Here is an 18,270-nt window from a genome sequence, read left to right as displayed (position 1 = left end):
GTTTTTGAATGAGTTAGGGAACCCAGACTTGAGTGTCCTCATATGATACTGTGAGTCAGTTGTCAGAGCCCAAGTCTGTGTTCTCACTTCTCAGAGTTGTGGCTGCTGAAGAATGCATTGACATTTTTCAAAAGTTCTCTGGGTGATTCTAACATGCAGTCAAGGTTACAAACTACCATTCTAAGTACTTTCTGTTACAATAATTACATATTTTAGTCTTTGAAAACATCTCTGTGAGTAGAGTACCATCAATATCACCCAGTTTACTGGAGAAGAAAACAAAACAAAAAACAAAGGTCACAGTTTGCCTAAAGTCACATAATGATCAAGGGACAAAGCTTACATTCAGAGCCTGAAACATAAAGAATTCCCTACTGCCTCCTTCAGAGTTTTGTCCTAAGCACGATTTCTATAACTCAACAAGTGCTTGTTGAGTGAGTAAATGAAGGAATAAGTGAATAGCATCTATTTTTGAAATCAGTTTCAATTAAGATTCATGGATGTGAATCCAATCTTACTAATTTACAAAATGCTTTAATGTGCTATATATACATTCATTCATTTTTTTCCTCTAGATTTCAGACTCTTATTTCTTAAAAGTCTAGAATAAAAAAACAAAATACTAAGAAAAAAAAAGTAGCATTTTTACCTCTAAAACCCATTGAAAATTATAATTTTTACTGCTTCTATATTCTAGAATTTTTAGTTATATTAGTTCCAAATTTATGACTTTATTTTAATAGTGCTACATTCCTTAAATGAAGAAAATTATTTTAGTAAGCCAAGACCTAAATTAATCTGAAATGTTTAAAACACACAAATTTGACTTAACGTCAATTTGGTAATAATTTGCCTAAAAAGACTCTTCTAATGCAGCATAAATAAGCATGTCATTGTCAGAATATTTAAAAAAGGAGCCATGTCACCTGCCTATTCATTTAACCATAGAAGGAAAAGAATTTGCTTCTTATTCTGTAGAAACTGGGAATTTCCTTTAAAACTATGGAAGTAAGGAGGTTAGATGTAGACTAATTCTTTTATATTTCAAGCACTTTGTTACATGGTAGCTTTTTTTTCTGTAAAAATATAAGAAACTCAGGAGATGGCAAAGCTGTCTTTGCTGCAAACTGCTTGTGCACTAGAACAGGATGGAAATTGCAGGAAAAGCAGAACAGTAATTGCAAATTGCCTTTTATAGTGTGGTTGAAGGCACTTTCCTGTTCAATAATTTTAATAAAGAACCCCCCCCATCATTGCGAGCATAATTCAAGCATTATACACATTGTTCCCTTCAGTTTATACCTTCATGGTTTCAAATTATATCTAGCACCCTGCCAAGACTTAGCTCAGTCTACCGTAGTTAAAAATTAGACTCCAAAGCACCTAGAAATTCATGTTTTTCCTGTTTCAAAAACAAAATCTATTTATACTCAACCTATCATTATTTTAATTTTCAAATCCAGCAAGTCATTAGTGAAGTTATAGACCACTCAGGAGAGAAAGTCCAAATTAACTTTGTGGTATTTTCTCCCAATTTCAGTTAAATAACTATAGACATTGATTCCCAGTCTGTAGGATGTAGGTCTCTGAGGCGCCAGGATGTTAATGCAAGGAATTCTCTGTTTCCTGGCTGGCTGTTTACTGAATAGCTAAAATGTCACACACATAAATGCACTACCATCTTCTAAATGTAGATAGACGTTAATGGGATTCGTACAACTCCACTTCATTTAAAATTCCTAGTTAATTCACTATAGCTGCTTTTTTCATAATACAGCTCTTCAGTCAGTGGACAGTTTTTTTGGAGCAGGGTGGTATGCAATGTTTCTTGAAATTAAAGAGATCTGTAAGATCAAAAATTAGGACAGATACATAATGAGAGAAAATGGCCACACTAATAGTCACTTCTTCTGAGAAAAGTATAAAAAGACAGCAGTTAGTGCTTACCCAGTTAATTGTCAGAAGACCTATGTGTTATGCTTATGGTGGTAGCCCTAGGCAAATGACTCCAAATATATCAAGCCTTAAATGTATAGCCAGAGAATTTTGAAAATACATTCTAAACTCTTTTATATTTGCAGGGCAGAGAGCTGGTGCACCTTTGTGAAAGGAATGTGCACAGGCCCAGTAACGCATTGCAAAATCACATACTTTCCACTGGACAGCTCTGATCAGATCTTTATGTTCATTGTAAGCACAGGCCCTTTCAGGCATTCCCAGTTGGTATCTCACTGCATGTCTAGAGGCATTGCCAGAAAATAAGAGGTGTTTTGAAAGAAGATGAAATATAAGTGAATCAGCACATTGTTGATTCCTCAACAAACTCAGGAAACTGCCAACCAGCAACACTGACAGACCCAGGCAACAGAAGACAGGGGCCGGTGCGGGGAGGCAGGTGATAGTCCAGCTATTTCTTTGTGTTATAACCAAACCCATTCCCTGGGATCCTGCTACCACTTAGTCAGAATGTATCAAGAGTCAAGGACTGTTCTAAAGCCTTTGCCATTGTTGTTTCATTTAAATTTTGCAACAACATTTAGGAGACAGCAAATGAAGACACTGAGATTATAAGAAGTTCCATGGCCATGGGTCACCCAGTCAGGAGCAGAGGACTCACATAGAACTAGGATTTAATCTCAAATCCAGTCTGTAACTATACAGATATTGGTGGCAAGGTTTCCAAACCCCAGCCAGAGATGTGAACTGGACAAGTCTTCTCTCTTCTTAATTCTTCTCTCTGCTATTTACTCAATAAATGCCTCAGCGCACCTAGGCACTTCTGTAAGCTGGGATCCCTTTTAACTTGGTGGCTGAAAGTGAAGTCTTGATTGTCGCACATAGTTGAATTCAGGCCCTATTCTTTTACTTCCTATCAATATTGCTTGTTTAATTTACCCCACCAACTTCTCTCTGGTAACCACTAATTGGTCATATAATCTAAAAGTTTATTTTTGTTTTATTCAGTTCATCTGTTTGGTTTCTCTGCATACCACAAATGAGTGAAATTATAAGATGTTTGTCTTTGTCTGATTTCAAGTATGATACCTTCTAGGTCCATCCATATCACTGCAAATGGCAGGATTTTTAAATAGTGAAGTAGCATTACTCTCCGAATATTACCACAACTTCTTTACCCAGTCATTTGTTGATGGGCACTTGGTTATTTTCACCTGTTGGCTATTGTGAATAATGTTGCAATGAACTTGAGGGTGTTACCTTTTTTCATATCTTCTCCAACACTTATTACTTCTTAACTTTTGGATAATAGCTGTTTTCTCATGTGTGAAGTGCTATCACTTTGTTGTTTTGATTTACATTTCCTTAAAATAAGAAACAATGAATATATTTTCATTGCCTGTTGGTCATCTGTCGTCTTCAGAGAAGTGTCTATTTAAACCCTCTGTCCAATTGTTAATCAGGTTATTTGGGATTTTTTGTTTGTTTTTTGATTGTTGATTTTTATGAGTTCTTTATATATTTATTATATTAACTTCTCGTGGAGCATGTAATATACAACTATCTTCTCCCACACTGTATGATTTTTCATTTGATGCAAGATTCTTTTGCTATGTAGAACCTGCTTAGTTGCTATCGTTCATTTTGCTTATTTTTGCTTTTCTTTCCTTTGTCACTGGAGTTGAATCTATACACAAATCTAAGGTTGATATTAAGGAATGTATCACCTATGTTTTCTTCTATGCATTGTATGGTTTTAGGTAATCCATGAAAGTCTAATCCGTTTTGAATTAATTTTGTGCATGGTGTTAGATAATAGTCTAGTTTCATTTTTTTGAATGTGGCTGATGAATTTTCCCAACACCATTTATTGAGGAGACTTTCCTTGTGGAGTTCATGAATTGGTTTGGGAGTGTGTCATTGTGATTTATAATAAATATAGGTTTGGTCTTTGTTACATTTCTGGTATAGAGTTCCTAAAACCCTTGGAATTTCCTAAGTGGTAAGAGTCATGGGATGTCTTTTCTTCTGTTAATGAGGGGACTTTGAAAAGCATCTTAGGATGGTGGTTGTTTGCCTAGGGAGCTAACTTTGTGGTTAGAAGGATGGGACTTTCAGTTCCACCCCAACTTCCATTGATAGGAGAAGGTACAGAAGTTGAGTTCAGTTATCAATGACCAGTGACCTAATCATTCCTTTGTAATAAATCCTCCATAAAGCCTCAAAGGACAGGTTTCAGAGAGCTTCTGGGTTTGTGAAAACTGGCAGTGCTGAGTGAATAGCATCCCCTTTCCAAGTGTTTTATCCTCTGGATCTCTCCCACTAGCTGTTTATATGTATACTTTATTTTGATCCTTTCACAACAAATTGGTAGGTGTGTTTTCTTGAGGTCTCTGAGCCACTCTGGCAAATAATCAAATCCAAGGAGCAGGAGGTTATGGGAACCTCCCATTTGTGAATATACAGAAGTTGGATAACTTGGTACCTACTACTTGCAATTGGCATCTGAAGTGGAGAACAGTCTCAGGGGACTAAGACCTTAACCTGTGGAATGTGATCCCCCCTCCCGATAGTGTCAGAATTGCATTAAATTATAGGACACTTAGCTGCTGTCACAGAGAATAGCTTGGTGGGAGAAAATTGTCACATATTTATTTGCCAAAAGCATCAGAAGTGAAATGTTTTGTGTAAAAATAAACATTTAAGAATAAAAGCGTGTCAAGCAACAAAAAATAAAATGTATAATTCAGCAGAAATATAATGCATGATTAAGGGAGTGAGAATGATGGAGAGACAGAACTGCTAATGTAGATAAGCTTGTTATACATATTAATATCAACTCCTAACATGGGACCAGGCATGTAGATGAACTCAATAAATGCTGTCTATTGTTATCAATAGGTCCCTTATATTGACCTGATATTTGGGCAGTTCCATAAAACTGGAAGGTTCAGGAGGAGTGATGTTTGAGCATGTATTTCAGCTCCTAAAAGAGAGGTGGAAGGCTGTATATACAAACAACCCTTTGCTCAGGTGCTGATCTACTTTGCCTGGAATTGGGCTGAGTTTCTCACCTCAGTAAGGGAACATTGAGTGAATACATGTGGAGGAGTTGAAGTTGCTTGCTATTAAACAGGAAAGCCCTACTGTTCTTTCCTACTTGGGAACTGGGTCATTCTAGTCTACCCCCAACCAGTTTTCCTAAATTTGAATCTCAAGGAACAAATGTTGGGTCTTAATTTCTTTCTTTTCAGAGAACATTGGGTTCCTTTTACAAACTGTTTCACAGGAGTCTCTAAGTTAGGCACTCATGGGGCCCTGAAGTTTGTTTAATTTTTCCCTCAGGAAAAGTGTTTATTGCAATCCATTTACATAATGGAGGGGGCATCATTTTACTGACTTTTCCCAGAGAAAGTTCTCATCCCAAGATGACTTTTTGTCTGTGTCTATATAGAAAAAAAATTTCCCTTTAAAAAACAATAAAATAAAATCTATCCTACCCCACAAAACCTCTATTAATATAAAGTCTAGTCTTATGAATTCTGATGATATACCTGAGATTTTCTTGGTTTTAATAGCTACCTTGTTCTGTTACTAGTTTGGGAAGATAGCAAGTTATTAAACCTATGAACTAAGTTATCCTCACTAGGAAACAGACTATACTGCATCATCAATTTGTAGAAGTAACTCCAACTTATTGAGAGGAAAAGAGGCAGTAATTAGGATTATGCAATAATCAAAGAATGAGAAAGAAAACAAGTCCTAGACAGGAGCAGGACAGGCTTTGATCTCTGCGATGACTGGATACAGCAGCTGGGATGCTGGCAAGAATCTACCTGACATCTCTGTTCCTCACAGAGTGTTGGTTTTATGTTTTCAGATCTCTTCATAAGGTGGATCCATGACCTGCTGACACTTGAAGGTAAGATTTTATGGAACTTACTGACAGAGGTAAGAAAGTCTCTTTCCTGTTAATTCCAGTAGAGAAATTCTAGGGGAGAATACTGAGGGTCCTAGCTAGGTTCTCATATGTGTATTCCTGGATGAGTTAGAGTCACAAGGTTAATAGTTCCTCTAACTGGTTCATCTTGAGTCACATGACCTCTCATGGGATCCTGGTTGCAGGAAACCATTAAATGACCTTGAACTGTAGTGTTGGAGTCAGAATGGCATAGTTCTCCAAAGGACAGAGAAGGTTATTATCAGTGGTGGAATGGAGGGGCACTATTAAAAAACTCATTAATCCTCATAAGTGCTTATGAGAATTCAACTATAGGAAGTTCAATGGAGAAACATGCTGTGTTGGGATTAGGCTCTAAACTCAGATTATACTCTCCTCAGGTGTGTTTACTTTTAAAATGATGGGTCACTCATTGGAATTATTAAGTAAATAACATTTTTAAAAAGTAATATACACACACATACATATATATAATTTAAAGGAAAAACATATATACCCCCTCACATTTTCTCTTATCTCTCCCTGAGCTGATATCTTTGAATATAAGCAAAGTACACAATAGCATATTACTGTTTGAGACAACACCAAGCATGGTGTCTGAAATTTATCAAGTACATCCTAAAGTCAGTTGAATCAGAATCGGAATCTCTCTCCCTTCTAAAGGATGACTTTTACTTACTCAGCTGTTTTTTCTGCTCCTTGTAGCTTTCTCTGGGAATGGTGAAGTTGTTTCAAAGATAATCGAGGAACTCTCAAAATTCTGAGTGTCAGAAAATATAGAAGGATTTTTTTAACATGTTTCTACTCATGATTTGGCAGCTCCCCAAACCCACTCTGAATCTGTTCTTATTTCCTGCAGTTGAAGCTTTTCTCAAGCTAAATTTCCAGTTATTACTAGTGGCATCTCCCACATTTCATGCACATATATGTTACCCAATTGAATGAAAATAAAGGCACACCCAACATTCCTTTCTATGGGAGGGAAAGCACTCAAATATATTGAGTGGAAAACGTGCATTTCCTCTTGGTATTGAATTAATATTTAAACAGCTTCAGAACAGGATGTCATATAACCATGGCTTGACTAAAAATGCCCCTTTGAGCATGTCATCTACTTCTAATTCTTTTATTTAGTCTGGAGTCTTTAAAGAAAAGTTAAAACTACTATGTACAGGAAAATAGTATACATTTGTTGCTAGCAATTAGTAGACTACTCATTTTACTAGAAAAAAATGTGGGGGCCCAATTTTTCCATGAGAGAACCTTTGTTAGCTGTGCTTTTTCCAGAGGCATTTAGTTATCATATTTGCAGGTGTTGTTACATATTTGGGTTGTCAGAAGATATTTTCAGGAGAGCTTGGGGACTTAGTGAAATAAACTGACTTTTTAAAAAATCATTTCATGGGAGGTGAGAATTCATTTGCTGAATAATGAATACGGCATATTCCAGTTAATTACTTTACCAGACTCTTCTGTCTCATGCCTGAATCAAGGCTTTTCAGAAGTGTAATTAAAACATTCAGGGTATATGGCAAGGGAAAAATAGGATTGAGATATATTTAACGTCTCAAATTATCAAAATGAATATCGGTACTTACAAAACCACATTTCAGGAAATGTGCTAGGACCTGACATACTGGATTTAGCATCTAGTTCATAAAGACCATGGCAAGATAGTTTCAGTATGATGGTAAGGACAGCAGTTGGGTAACCATGGGTTAAGAATGAACAGGAAATGAGGGAGAGGACATTCTAAATGTGGCTCACCCTTTCAAGTAACTTGACCTTTTAAAGGAAGGTGTTATGTGGTCTGTAATTTACTTGAAAATATTTTGACAGCATTATGTGTCTTAGTTCGTTTTAATCTGGACCCTAAGGCAAGCAGTAGTTCTAATTGGAAATACATACTACAACAGTGGTTATTGGAAGTATTTAATCAAAATGCCAAACTTCAGAGGCAGCTACAGGTGTCTTAGCTGTCTTTTATCTCTAACACCGAGGGGTGTTAGTGTAATGAATGTCAGGGATATGTTTTCATTTGTGGAATTCCAGTATTGGAAATGTGTGCATTAGTTAGAGACATTCTCACCTTGGCATGAATAAGATATAAGAATATGGTGGCGTTCCCTAGGTTTGATTTTTATGCAGCCACATGTCCAGAATAATGAATGGACAAGGTCTGAGAGGGAGGAGGAAACTGGGAGGAATGGGATCCAGAAGGGAAGCAGTGGGACAAATCCTCGACAAGAGGAGGATGCCTGGTGAACATATTAATAAATTCTGTAGTTTGCCCTAAGTCTTCCCAAGTGCTAGTAATTAGAGGCTTCCAGGATCTGTGGTTGACTCTACCACAGTTTTCTCATCCTCTCTCCCCAACTCTGGGAAAGTGCCTTTTTCAAGATATTCAATCTCTTTTCATTCTTTAAACTAGTACAGCTTTTTCTCTGAAGCAGATTCAGAGAGACTCTTAAAACTATATTAAATGGACTTTCTCTTTCCATGAATGATGTAAACTTATTATCCAGAGAAGAGCTTAGAAATTATCCTTGTCTATAATTGTTAATTAATATGAATAATCATGTCTTTCATACATTTTTTAATTGGCATACAAATGCTTTCAGAGTAGAGTTTGTTTGGAAAATGTGAGTCTTGATATTAGGAGATTTTTCTTTCTTAAAGTGATAATATAACAAATTTAAAGAAAGAGGATGACAATTAACCAAAAAAGAGATTAGTTACTGTGTTAAGTAACTGTAATGCTAAGATAGAGATATTGGTAAGGTCAACAAGCTAAGAAACATTGTGATAAAATTTAACAGTATGCAATGGCATTCTGCTGGGAACTGGACACAAAAATTTTGCTTATTATGCACACTTTTTTTTAACTATAAACTGACATTTTCTAAATACCCTCCAATCAAAGATGGCTGAAACAACTATACCCTGGAATATGAACAAATGTTTTAACTTTTCCTCACATCTATAAATGTTTGAAGATATTCTAAAGATTGATATTTTGCTGCATGAAGCAGTACCTACTGACGAAAATTACTACTTGATGTCTAAGCAGCAAAATGAAATTATAATACATTAAGTAAACTGCATGGAAAACTTTGTTTTAACTCTGGGAGAATAATTTACATCTTTTAGAGAAAAAGGACAGTCAAGAAATGGATTTCCCTATAGTCCAACAACAATTGTGGTTACTAGTGCCTTTCCCCTTTCAAATCACACTAATGGTACACATCAAAGGCAAAACAGAATTCTGGAAGAGGAGGTGTGGAAGAGAGGAAAGGCGGTCAGTAAAATGAGCTCCCTTAATACTCATATTGGGGTGCACACAGTCCTGTCAATATTGAAAAGAAAGGTAGAAAAAGAAAAGGAAATAAAAGAAAGGCAGAGGTAATGTGCCTAAAAGGCCAAGAACTCCTGGTTTAGGGAACTACAGAACAAAAGGACCCGGAGAATCCTCACTTGGAGTAAAACCAGAATGTGAAGCTACATACCATGCACCATTCCATATGCTGCTAAAGTCATAGGCTTTGGTTTAAAAACAAAAAAGATTCTTGAGCTTGGAAAACAAAGTTGAATAAATTACAGTTGGAAAAGGGATATACTATACAACCAGCACCTTTAGGATTGGATATAACTTACAAAATGAGAGCTTTCAAATCTGTCCTGCTTAATTCAGTTCAAAACTAAATATTAGGCCAAAAGACATATTTTGGGAACTATATCTAACCATATCACAGAAATTAAGAGGCCAGGCATTTGCTGAAGTTACATACACTACTGTTAGTTGTTGTGGGTTGATCCTCTGCTCATCCTTATCAGAGAGAAGAGCTTCTGGCTTTGAAAATACATTGATTTAGGGGCTACACATGCAGAGAGCTCAAGGCATGACACACGGATTCTCCCAGCCCACTGTTAACCCTCTGTAATGGAATAATCACAAAAGTTACAAGTTGGCCTTTAGAATTTATAGACTTATAACAATTTAACACAGTAATTTTATATCTGTTAAACATAATAAAAATGGCTTTAGTTTGATATATTCATTTCCACTTTCACAGTAATTATTTCACAGAAATGTTTCTTTGTAAATGGGAAAAAAAACTAATTCTCTACTTTAGCATGTTTGAAAAGGTTTGGCATAAGTTGAGTCATAGTTATTTTAAGAAATTGACATTACAGTTCAAAGGCCATAGTTCTGTTAATGAGATGTTTGAATTAAAAAGAGACTGGTGGCATTGAGAGTGTTTAAGCTCCTCATCATAGAATATACAGGCTTAAGCACTTCATGACAAGGAAGAGTCTATAAAAGTTTTGCGGGCTATTAGCTAATCTTAAATTCTAGAAGCAAAACCTGTGAGCATCCTGTGTGATGGACTTCTATAAAACTTCCTTTAATTCCTTTTGTCTTTTGATTCCAATTTTAGAAAATCATACCATGTGCCTGTTTCAGGAAATAACACATGGGTTTTATTTTTTCAGAAATAATATTCACTGTTCTGTAATAAAGAGCCTTACATTTCAAGACTCACTTATAGATAGCTTAATAAAACATATATTTTAAAAGTTGTTCTTCTCAGATGATATAAAGTTAATATTAGCTGGTACTTCAGAGGAAAGCAGTGTGAGGAACCTATACTGAGAGGTGTTTTTTTTTTTTTTTTGTCTTGTTTTCAATTTTTTTTATTTTTATTTTTTTAAATTTTTATATTCCCCAAGCAATTGCAACCCCTTTATTTTGACCCCAATCCCTCCCCACCTGCCCCCCTCCCCTCATAAAGTGTCTCTGGTTCATAGTTGTTTGTTGATTATGATTTTCACTTTCTTATAGATATTCATTTTCCTGGTCCCTTATTTAAGTTTTCTAGATTCCTGCTATGAGTGAGATCATCCAATATTTTTCTTTTTCTTTCTGGCTTATTTCGCTGAGCCTGATCCCTTCCAGCGCCATCCATGTTGCTGCAAATTGCATGTGTTTATCTTTTTTGAATGCTGAGTAATATTCCATGGTGTATATGTACCGCATCTTCTTGATCCAGTCATCTATTTTTGGGCATTTGGGTTGATTCCGAAGCTTAGCTATTGTAAATAGTGCTGCTATAAACATAGGGGTGCAGGTGCTCTTTGGAGTTGATGTTTCTGTGTCCTTTGGGTAAATACCTAGGAGTGTCTTGTTTTTAATTTTATTGATTTCCTAAGTGGATTATCTATTGGTTGGTAATTAAGGGTATACATAAAGCCCTCTCTCTTAACTGACTCTAAAACAAAATGAAGGTTTCAGTTAAGTCTAGCTCCAGTGAGGGGGCCATCAAACCTTAATGAATCCTTTTAATCAGAACATAGAGTAATGATTAATCGTATAACGATAACTAGCAGTTTTTAAGAAGTTATACCTCTATCTCAATACATTCTCAGTTCTCAATGAATTAAACTATAAATGGGTGTTGAAGGCTTTTCTAAGCAGACAGTAATATAGAAACCTTACAGAAAAAGAATGAGAGCTTTTACTTTAACAAAACCAATCATCAAAAAATTCCACTTTCATGTATAATTGAAAGAAAGCAAAAATCTTTATAAAAACATTTTAAAGTCTATATGGAAAACAGTACCACAAATAAAGTCTAAAGACAAATAATAAACAGAATACTAAATATTTGTAACTTGTATGATAGATACTATTGCATACACTTGCGACACTTATGTACCAGTGCTGTTCAAGACACATTACGTATCTAATTCATCCTAAAAAGGATTAATAGTACCTAATGAGGTATAAGTAGTAGTATTACCTCATTTTACAGATAAGGAAACTGAAACACAGAGAGGTCATAATAGTAAATACATGGGCAAGTTGGAAATCAAATCCAGGCCATGTGGCTCTCTGGCCATGCTGGAGTATCTCCTCAAGTCAGGACTGACTCAGAAAAGTCATTTAGTTACAGTTTTCAAAAGGAAAGCATGAGAAATGGGAGGAAAGGAAGGAAGAACAAAAAATGAGAAAAATTCAGAGAAGGAATTTTTTAAGAAGCAAGCGTAACATATTTCTGTGGAGTTGAATGAAAAGATGGTCAAAAAAAGATAAGTAACAATTATTTCCAATGATTTTTTTTATATTCCCTCACTCATCTTTTCTCTATTGTTTGAATATTTTATCTTATTTTTAAAAAGAGCATAAAACTGTTAATACTGTAGACAGTGCTAGTAATGGTGTAAATGACATGGAGGTAAGAGCATAAATTAGAAAACTTCTCAGTCAGTTATTATTTAATGAAAAGCTTTAGAATTTTTATGCCATTTGACCCAGAAAGTCTACCAGATTTTATGGTGCCAATTTAAAGTTGATCTTTATTCAATGACACATGAATTTTATTTTTCACTCCTTTATAACAGTGCTAGAGTGCAACATGAACTCACTCAAGCATCCAAAATATGACCAAATTTAAACAACTGCAGACAATGCCAGCTTTTCTCTCTCCATCAATCCATTTTCTCTTCTTTTAGGCACACAATTGGAATATACAAGCTCCCCCCCCCCTCACAGTTATATCACATAATTGAATTCTAGTGATGATTCACATTTCTGAGACAAGGCTTTCAGGAACCAGGTGTACCCCCTCCATGCTCTCATTTATCTTGCATTGATTGAGGTAGATGGTGGGATGAAGCCCTGGTGGAAACAAGACAAAATGAGCCTGCACCTTAAGTCACTGTGTGGAGAACCACTAACCAGGAACACGAGTCCTGGACTGTTAAATAAACAAGAAATGAACTTGTGTTTTGTTTGCCCTACTATAGATATCTGAATGAATTTATCTCTACAGCTTGATTTACAGCTCAGATACATTATTTTAAACTGCCTCTGAACTGACTTGGCCACATCTTTAATTTTGTGGCAATTTTGTGACTGTGGAATTCTCCAGTATTCATACTATTGATAATACTCAAGTTCTCTGTAGGCAAGTTCTTGTTGAGCCACCTGGCGATTTTGCTGAAACATCAACAATCTTGGTTGTACCCTATCATCCTTTTTGCATCCAATATTCCTGTTTTCTGTTTTAGTTTTGGTGGATTCAAATGAGTTCTCAGGACTTATTGACCATGTTTCTCTTCTTCTCATTTTTCTGTTTTGAAATTCTCAGTCTTCTGAATCCTATAATCCACAGCATCCTTAATCAACATATTCTTCCACATTGTGATTTGATTCTGTCCTCTTGGCCTGTCCTTTTTGTCCACAGCAGTCACCTTGAAGGTGCTGTGGACGTTGATGTCCATTGCTATTTCACTTTGAGGACTACCATGTTGTACAAGGGGGTGCCAAGCAGTTTCTCTCGTTGTTCTGTCTCATATTGTGCACCTGAATGCTGACAGCCAGCAGTAGCTCTCTGAGTAGTGAAGGTCTGTATCTGGTGGAATCACGCACAGTCAGAACAGCTGAGATTCCACTGACTGTATCAATACCCCAAGAAATAAGTGAGACCTCCAAGCAGAGAATCATGAAAATATTTAGATTTCATCAGAACCATAGTATCAACCTCACTGGTGGAGATGTTGTATTTAGTTTCTGCCAATTAAAAAAGTCTCCAGGGGTTCTAACACTGTATTCGTCCCATAATAATGAAACTAGTAAAATGATGCTAAAGACAAATATTTAATAATGTAGGAAAATATTTATGATAGCTATCTTTGTGAACAAAAAGCAGATTATAAATATATGTATAGGTATCATGTGATCCAATATAGGTATAGTTTAGGTATAGTATGATCTAATATTTGAAAGTAAGATATATATTAATGTGTTCACCAAAGAAATATAGAGTACCTACTATGCATACACCAGGCATTGATAGATATTGGTATTCATGTTTGTCATACCTGATTTCGGTTTTCTTATTTTATATTTTCCAAGTTATTTACAATGAATAGGTATTAATTTTCTAACAAAATATCACTATTAAATGAAATTTCCTTAATTGTAAGAAAAGGCTAACATCATAACAATAAGGTTGCATAAAATAAACTGACAACACATAAGTTATTTTGGCCCTGCGTTCTACAGTGACTCACCAAATATATCCTGAACTGTTTATTTTATTTTTTTCTATTTCACTGTTAAAACGAGCAGATGCATTTCACATCACATGGATCTCATGGAAGCATGCCAACCATTTTCTTAGCAACCAAACTCCTGTCTCCTGCACTGTGCATGATTAACTAAAACAGTCTGTTGATGGCTTAAAATAAACCTGCCTTTTTCCATTTAGCATTTTATCAAATGAATGTAATTTCATTTGCTGATGAATTTAGTTCAGCTTCAAGGGAATTTTTCTTTTCTTCATGGGGAGGCTGAAGAATCAGAACTGTCATGCCAAAGAAAGAAAAGCACGCCTAGGAGAAAAACAGTCTGATATTTATATGGGTAAAGTAAAACTATCTTTGTGGTTTTCACTCCTGCCCTCCTGTTTTTTTGTGGGGTAGAATGTTGATTTAATTTAAATTCTATTTCTACTTTTGTATTATGATGTTTAAGTTGGTTGATTAAAGCATTAATTTAAATGACTGCAGTGATGATTACTATTGTTATTTTGTGTGAGCTCTTTTGTTTTATCTTCAGCACTTGAATATGCCCTAAAATTTAATTAGGCTCTTCTCACAAGATAGTACATCCTTATTTGGGGTTCAGCAGTAAAGGGACAGGATAGTATATATTCTGACAAGGAAGGGGGGAGAGTTACATTTTATTAGCAATAAAGAGAGTCAATATTATTTCAGAGGTGACTGTAACTTGAAGTAGATTGCTATCCTGTTCAGTAAATATAAAATATATCTTTGTGTCTTTTTGCACATATAGAATTTTGAATCCAGAGCTACAGGAATATTTGCTAAGTGGGAAAAATTTAGTTTCTTTAAAGTTTAACAACTTAAAAACCAAGCCATATATATAGTTGAAGTAGTATGTATCTACAGAATCAATAGAAAGAAGAAGATTTGACTGAACATTTTATAGTCGGAAGAGGTTCCGACTATTTTGCACTCGTGTCCTCATTTGGAAGTAGTGAAAATCTGTACTAATAACAAGTTGCAACACTATTTAAATTCCCACTTTATTCCCCCCTGAGCAAATTCTTAAATATTAACCATCAGTAAGCAATCAAAGTTGTGCTTCAGCTGCACAATTTCACATTTTTCACTGAAGAATAAAGACACAACAAATATGTAACACATTCCTGATAAATCCGCTCTTTCCAATTCCTGCTTCATTTATTTTTCTTCTGAAAAATAAATAACCCAATGCGTTGTCTTTTACATTAGAAATAACCCATATACTATTGATGCACAATTTTACATGAAACATTGCAAATAGCTGTTCCCATATTTTAATATTCTCTTGCTATTAATCTGAAATCTTCATTGTTGAGGTCAGATGCTATCCTGCTCAGTCATTTTGAAATGTGGCATTATCTCTTTTAGGTTAACATTTGAAAGAGTTAGTATCTTTCAAAACTGTCCAATTTAAGTTCCTAGTTGGGAAAATCTGACTCAAGTGTGTGGTTTTGGTATTTGAGGGGCATTACTTATCTGTTGGCAGGAAGACTTTATGGGCAGGCCCTCCTCTGCCAGAACCTCTTCCTGAACCTCCCTGAGAGCTTCCTCTTGGACCCACTTCTTCCAGGGGAAGGTCTCTTGGAGCTTTATGAACACACCCTGATTGGGGTAAGGGAAACTGGAGACAAAATCCAGGAGAAATCCCAGGGTTTGCCTTATAAGTAACTGCAAACAGCTTATAGTAACTTAGAGTGCCTCAGTGGTCCTTCTTTATATTCACTCCTTAACTTCATTTTCTCAGATGAATAGGTTGTCTGTAGAAGGAAGCTTGGCATTTAGTTTATTTATCCCATCATATTTTGGTTTTTAATGGAGATTATAGAGGTACATTTGATGTCAATATACTTGGTATAGTTTTATCTCTTTCTATTGAATATTCTTTAACCTTGTTCCAAAGGTCTTTTGCTTCTTAGAAGCTCTTTCTTCTTTAGGTAAATTACATTTTAAGTTTAGAACTCAGATGAAAAAATCAATAATAATCAATAATCATTTATTGGGGGCATGATACTAGTTGCTATGGTAAGTCCTATAGATGAATTAATTCTCACACTGTCACTAGAAATAGAGCCACTAGGTCTTTCTGGTACTCTATAATTAAGAAAAGACAACACATCACACCCTTGTTAAGAATAGATTATTGTCTTAGTTAATTAGCCAAGGTTAAAGAAACTTTCTGAGAGGGTGACCAATGTGACCTGATTTGGCAAGACTTCCCTGGCCTCTACTTCCTGAGAAAGTTCATTAGGAAGGCTATAGCCATTAGAAAGCAAAGAGTCTGTATCTAAATGTTGCTAATAATACATTTTTCTCCAGATTTCCTGCCTCCCAAATAATTGTCTTCACAATCACAATTTATTTTCCTAATTCCACACTCTTAATTATAGTAGATTGCAGAATATTACATCTTTGCAGTGAGATGAGTTCTTTGAAATTGGGAGATATAAAATCCATCTTTAATTGTACAGTGAGATGAAAATATGGTTTAGATTCAATTCAATGATCAGGGCAACTAAAATCTGGTTGCTCAAGAAATTTGGGGATCTCATTTCTAGAATAAACATGTGGGTCTCAAATTTGGAAATTTGAAAGTATGGTATTAGAAATTGCCAGGATAATTTGGGAGTGGTTCTTTCCTAATAGATGGATGGGCTAAATAAGCACAGCTTTGACTTAGGACTCCAGGACATGGTACCATCCCTTTGGATATTGGGACAATGTTGGGGAAATGCCCTATTCTAAGATTTGCTTTACAAAGCTAGATTAGATCTCTTTGAAGAGCCATACAATTCTGAAACAGAGCAGGCTATATTTTCTTGGATATACAATGATATGGCTACCTAAAGAGAAAAATATAACCTGGTCCGGCATAAACAAATTTAGTACATAATAGGGTATTAAATTTAGTCCATAATGGAGTACTTCAATTATTAGGAAAATATTCTCTTCAAACTCAGTGTTTAAAATACACTAATTCAGTAGCTGCCAGTCATATGTTGTAACTTAAATTTAAATATACATTAATTAAATGTGATGATTTTTTAAATTTAAATTCCTCAGTTGTACTAGCCACATTTCAGATGCTCAATAGCCACATATGGCCAGTGGCTGCCACACTGAACAGCAGAGTTTTAGAATTCTTCCGTCATTACAGAAAGTTCTATTGGACAATGTTGGTCGAGAAGTTAGAGGGTATTTTTTAAATGAATTTAATTAGAGCTTTTTAATCTTATCCTTTCAATAAAGCCTTCCCCAAGCCAATTTCTGTTGTAGATTACTAAAAGCAGGCTATTTTATTATGCTCTCCGCATAGTGATTCAATTTCTAATTAGAAGTTGATGAAGTTCTTTCATTTACTACAATATCATCTGCACCACATTTTCCAACTGCATTAAGAAGTTAAATTATCTCACATAAGATAACAAAAAATGAGAATTTACTCAGAAGTGTAGAAAAAAATAAATACATATGAGGGGTGTGTGTGCACACACGCCCATGCACAAATGCTTGTTTATTTTCACTGAAAACCAAAGATGAGGACAATGTGTTCCTATATTCTAAAGTAAAATGCTAGACTTACTGTGCCTATCATTGTAGCATTGCTAAAAAAAGACCAGTCAAGTATAGAGACATCACACACTTCTGGCCTGCACAAGGAAATTATTAAGGGAGAGTTCTTTGAAGGAATCCCTAGGAGCATAGAATTAACAGAGGCTCTTAAAGTTTTTGTTGGGAAGTGGCATAGCACTCATACTTCATTGGCCATATGAAGTCACATGAAACCTGATGTTGATAGAGTTTAGATGTAGCCTCTTCACAATCAGCAGCGGCAAATAACTAGGGGCAATAATGCAACCTGTGACAAGGCCCTTCGACTAAATAGTAAAATACACAGCCTGCACTCTCTCTCGCTCTCTTTTATGTATCCTCTTCTGAGGTGGCATTCTTATTTCTGACTAGAAAAAGGAATCCCATGTTAGAGCATCTAACATTTGGTCCTTCAGAATTAATCAACAATAGGTCATCGTGGCTTTTGGCATCTCACTAGTTTCAACATAAGCCCAACTGTACTTACTGGCTGCCCACCTAGTGTAACCTGAATTTATAGAATGACTACAACACAGAGAAAACTTGCTCATAGCTCTACCCAGGCTATCAAGCAGACAACCTCACCAAAAGAAGTCTGCTGCTGACTTATTTAAATAGAAGGCAGGTATCATTTAAGGCCATGGGGATGGAGC

The sequence above is a fragment of the Talpa europaea genome (assembly GCF_964194135.1).
Source record: "Talpa europaea genome assembly, chromosome: 2".
Lineage (NCBI taxonomy): Eukaryota > Metazoa > Chordata > Mammalia > Eulipotyphla > Talpidae > Talpa > Talpa europaea.
The sequence above is the reverse complement of the archived record's forward strand: the minus strand, read 5'-3'. Positions refer to the sequence as shown.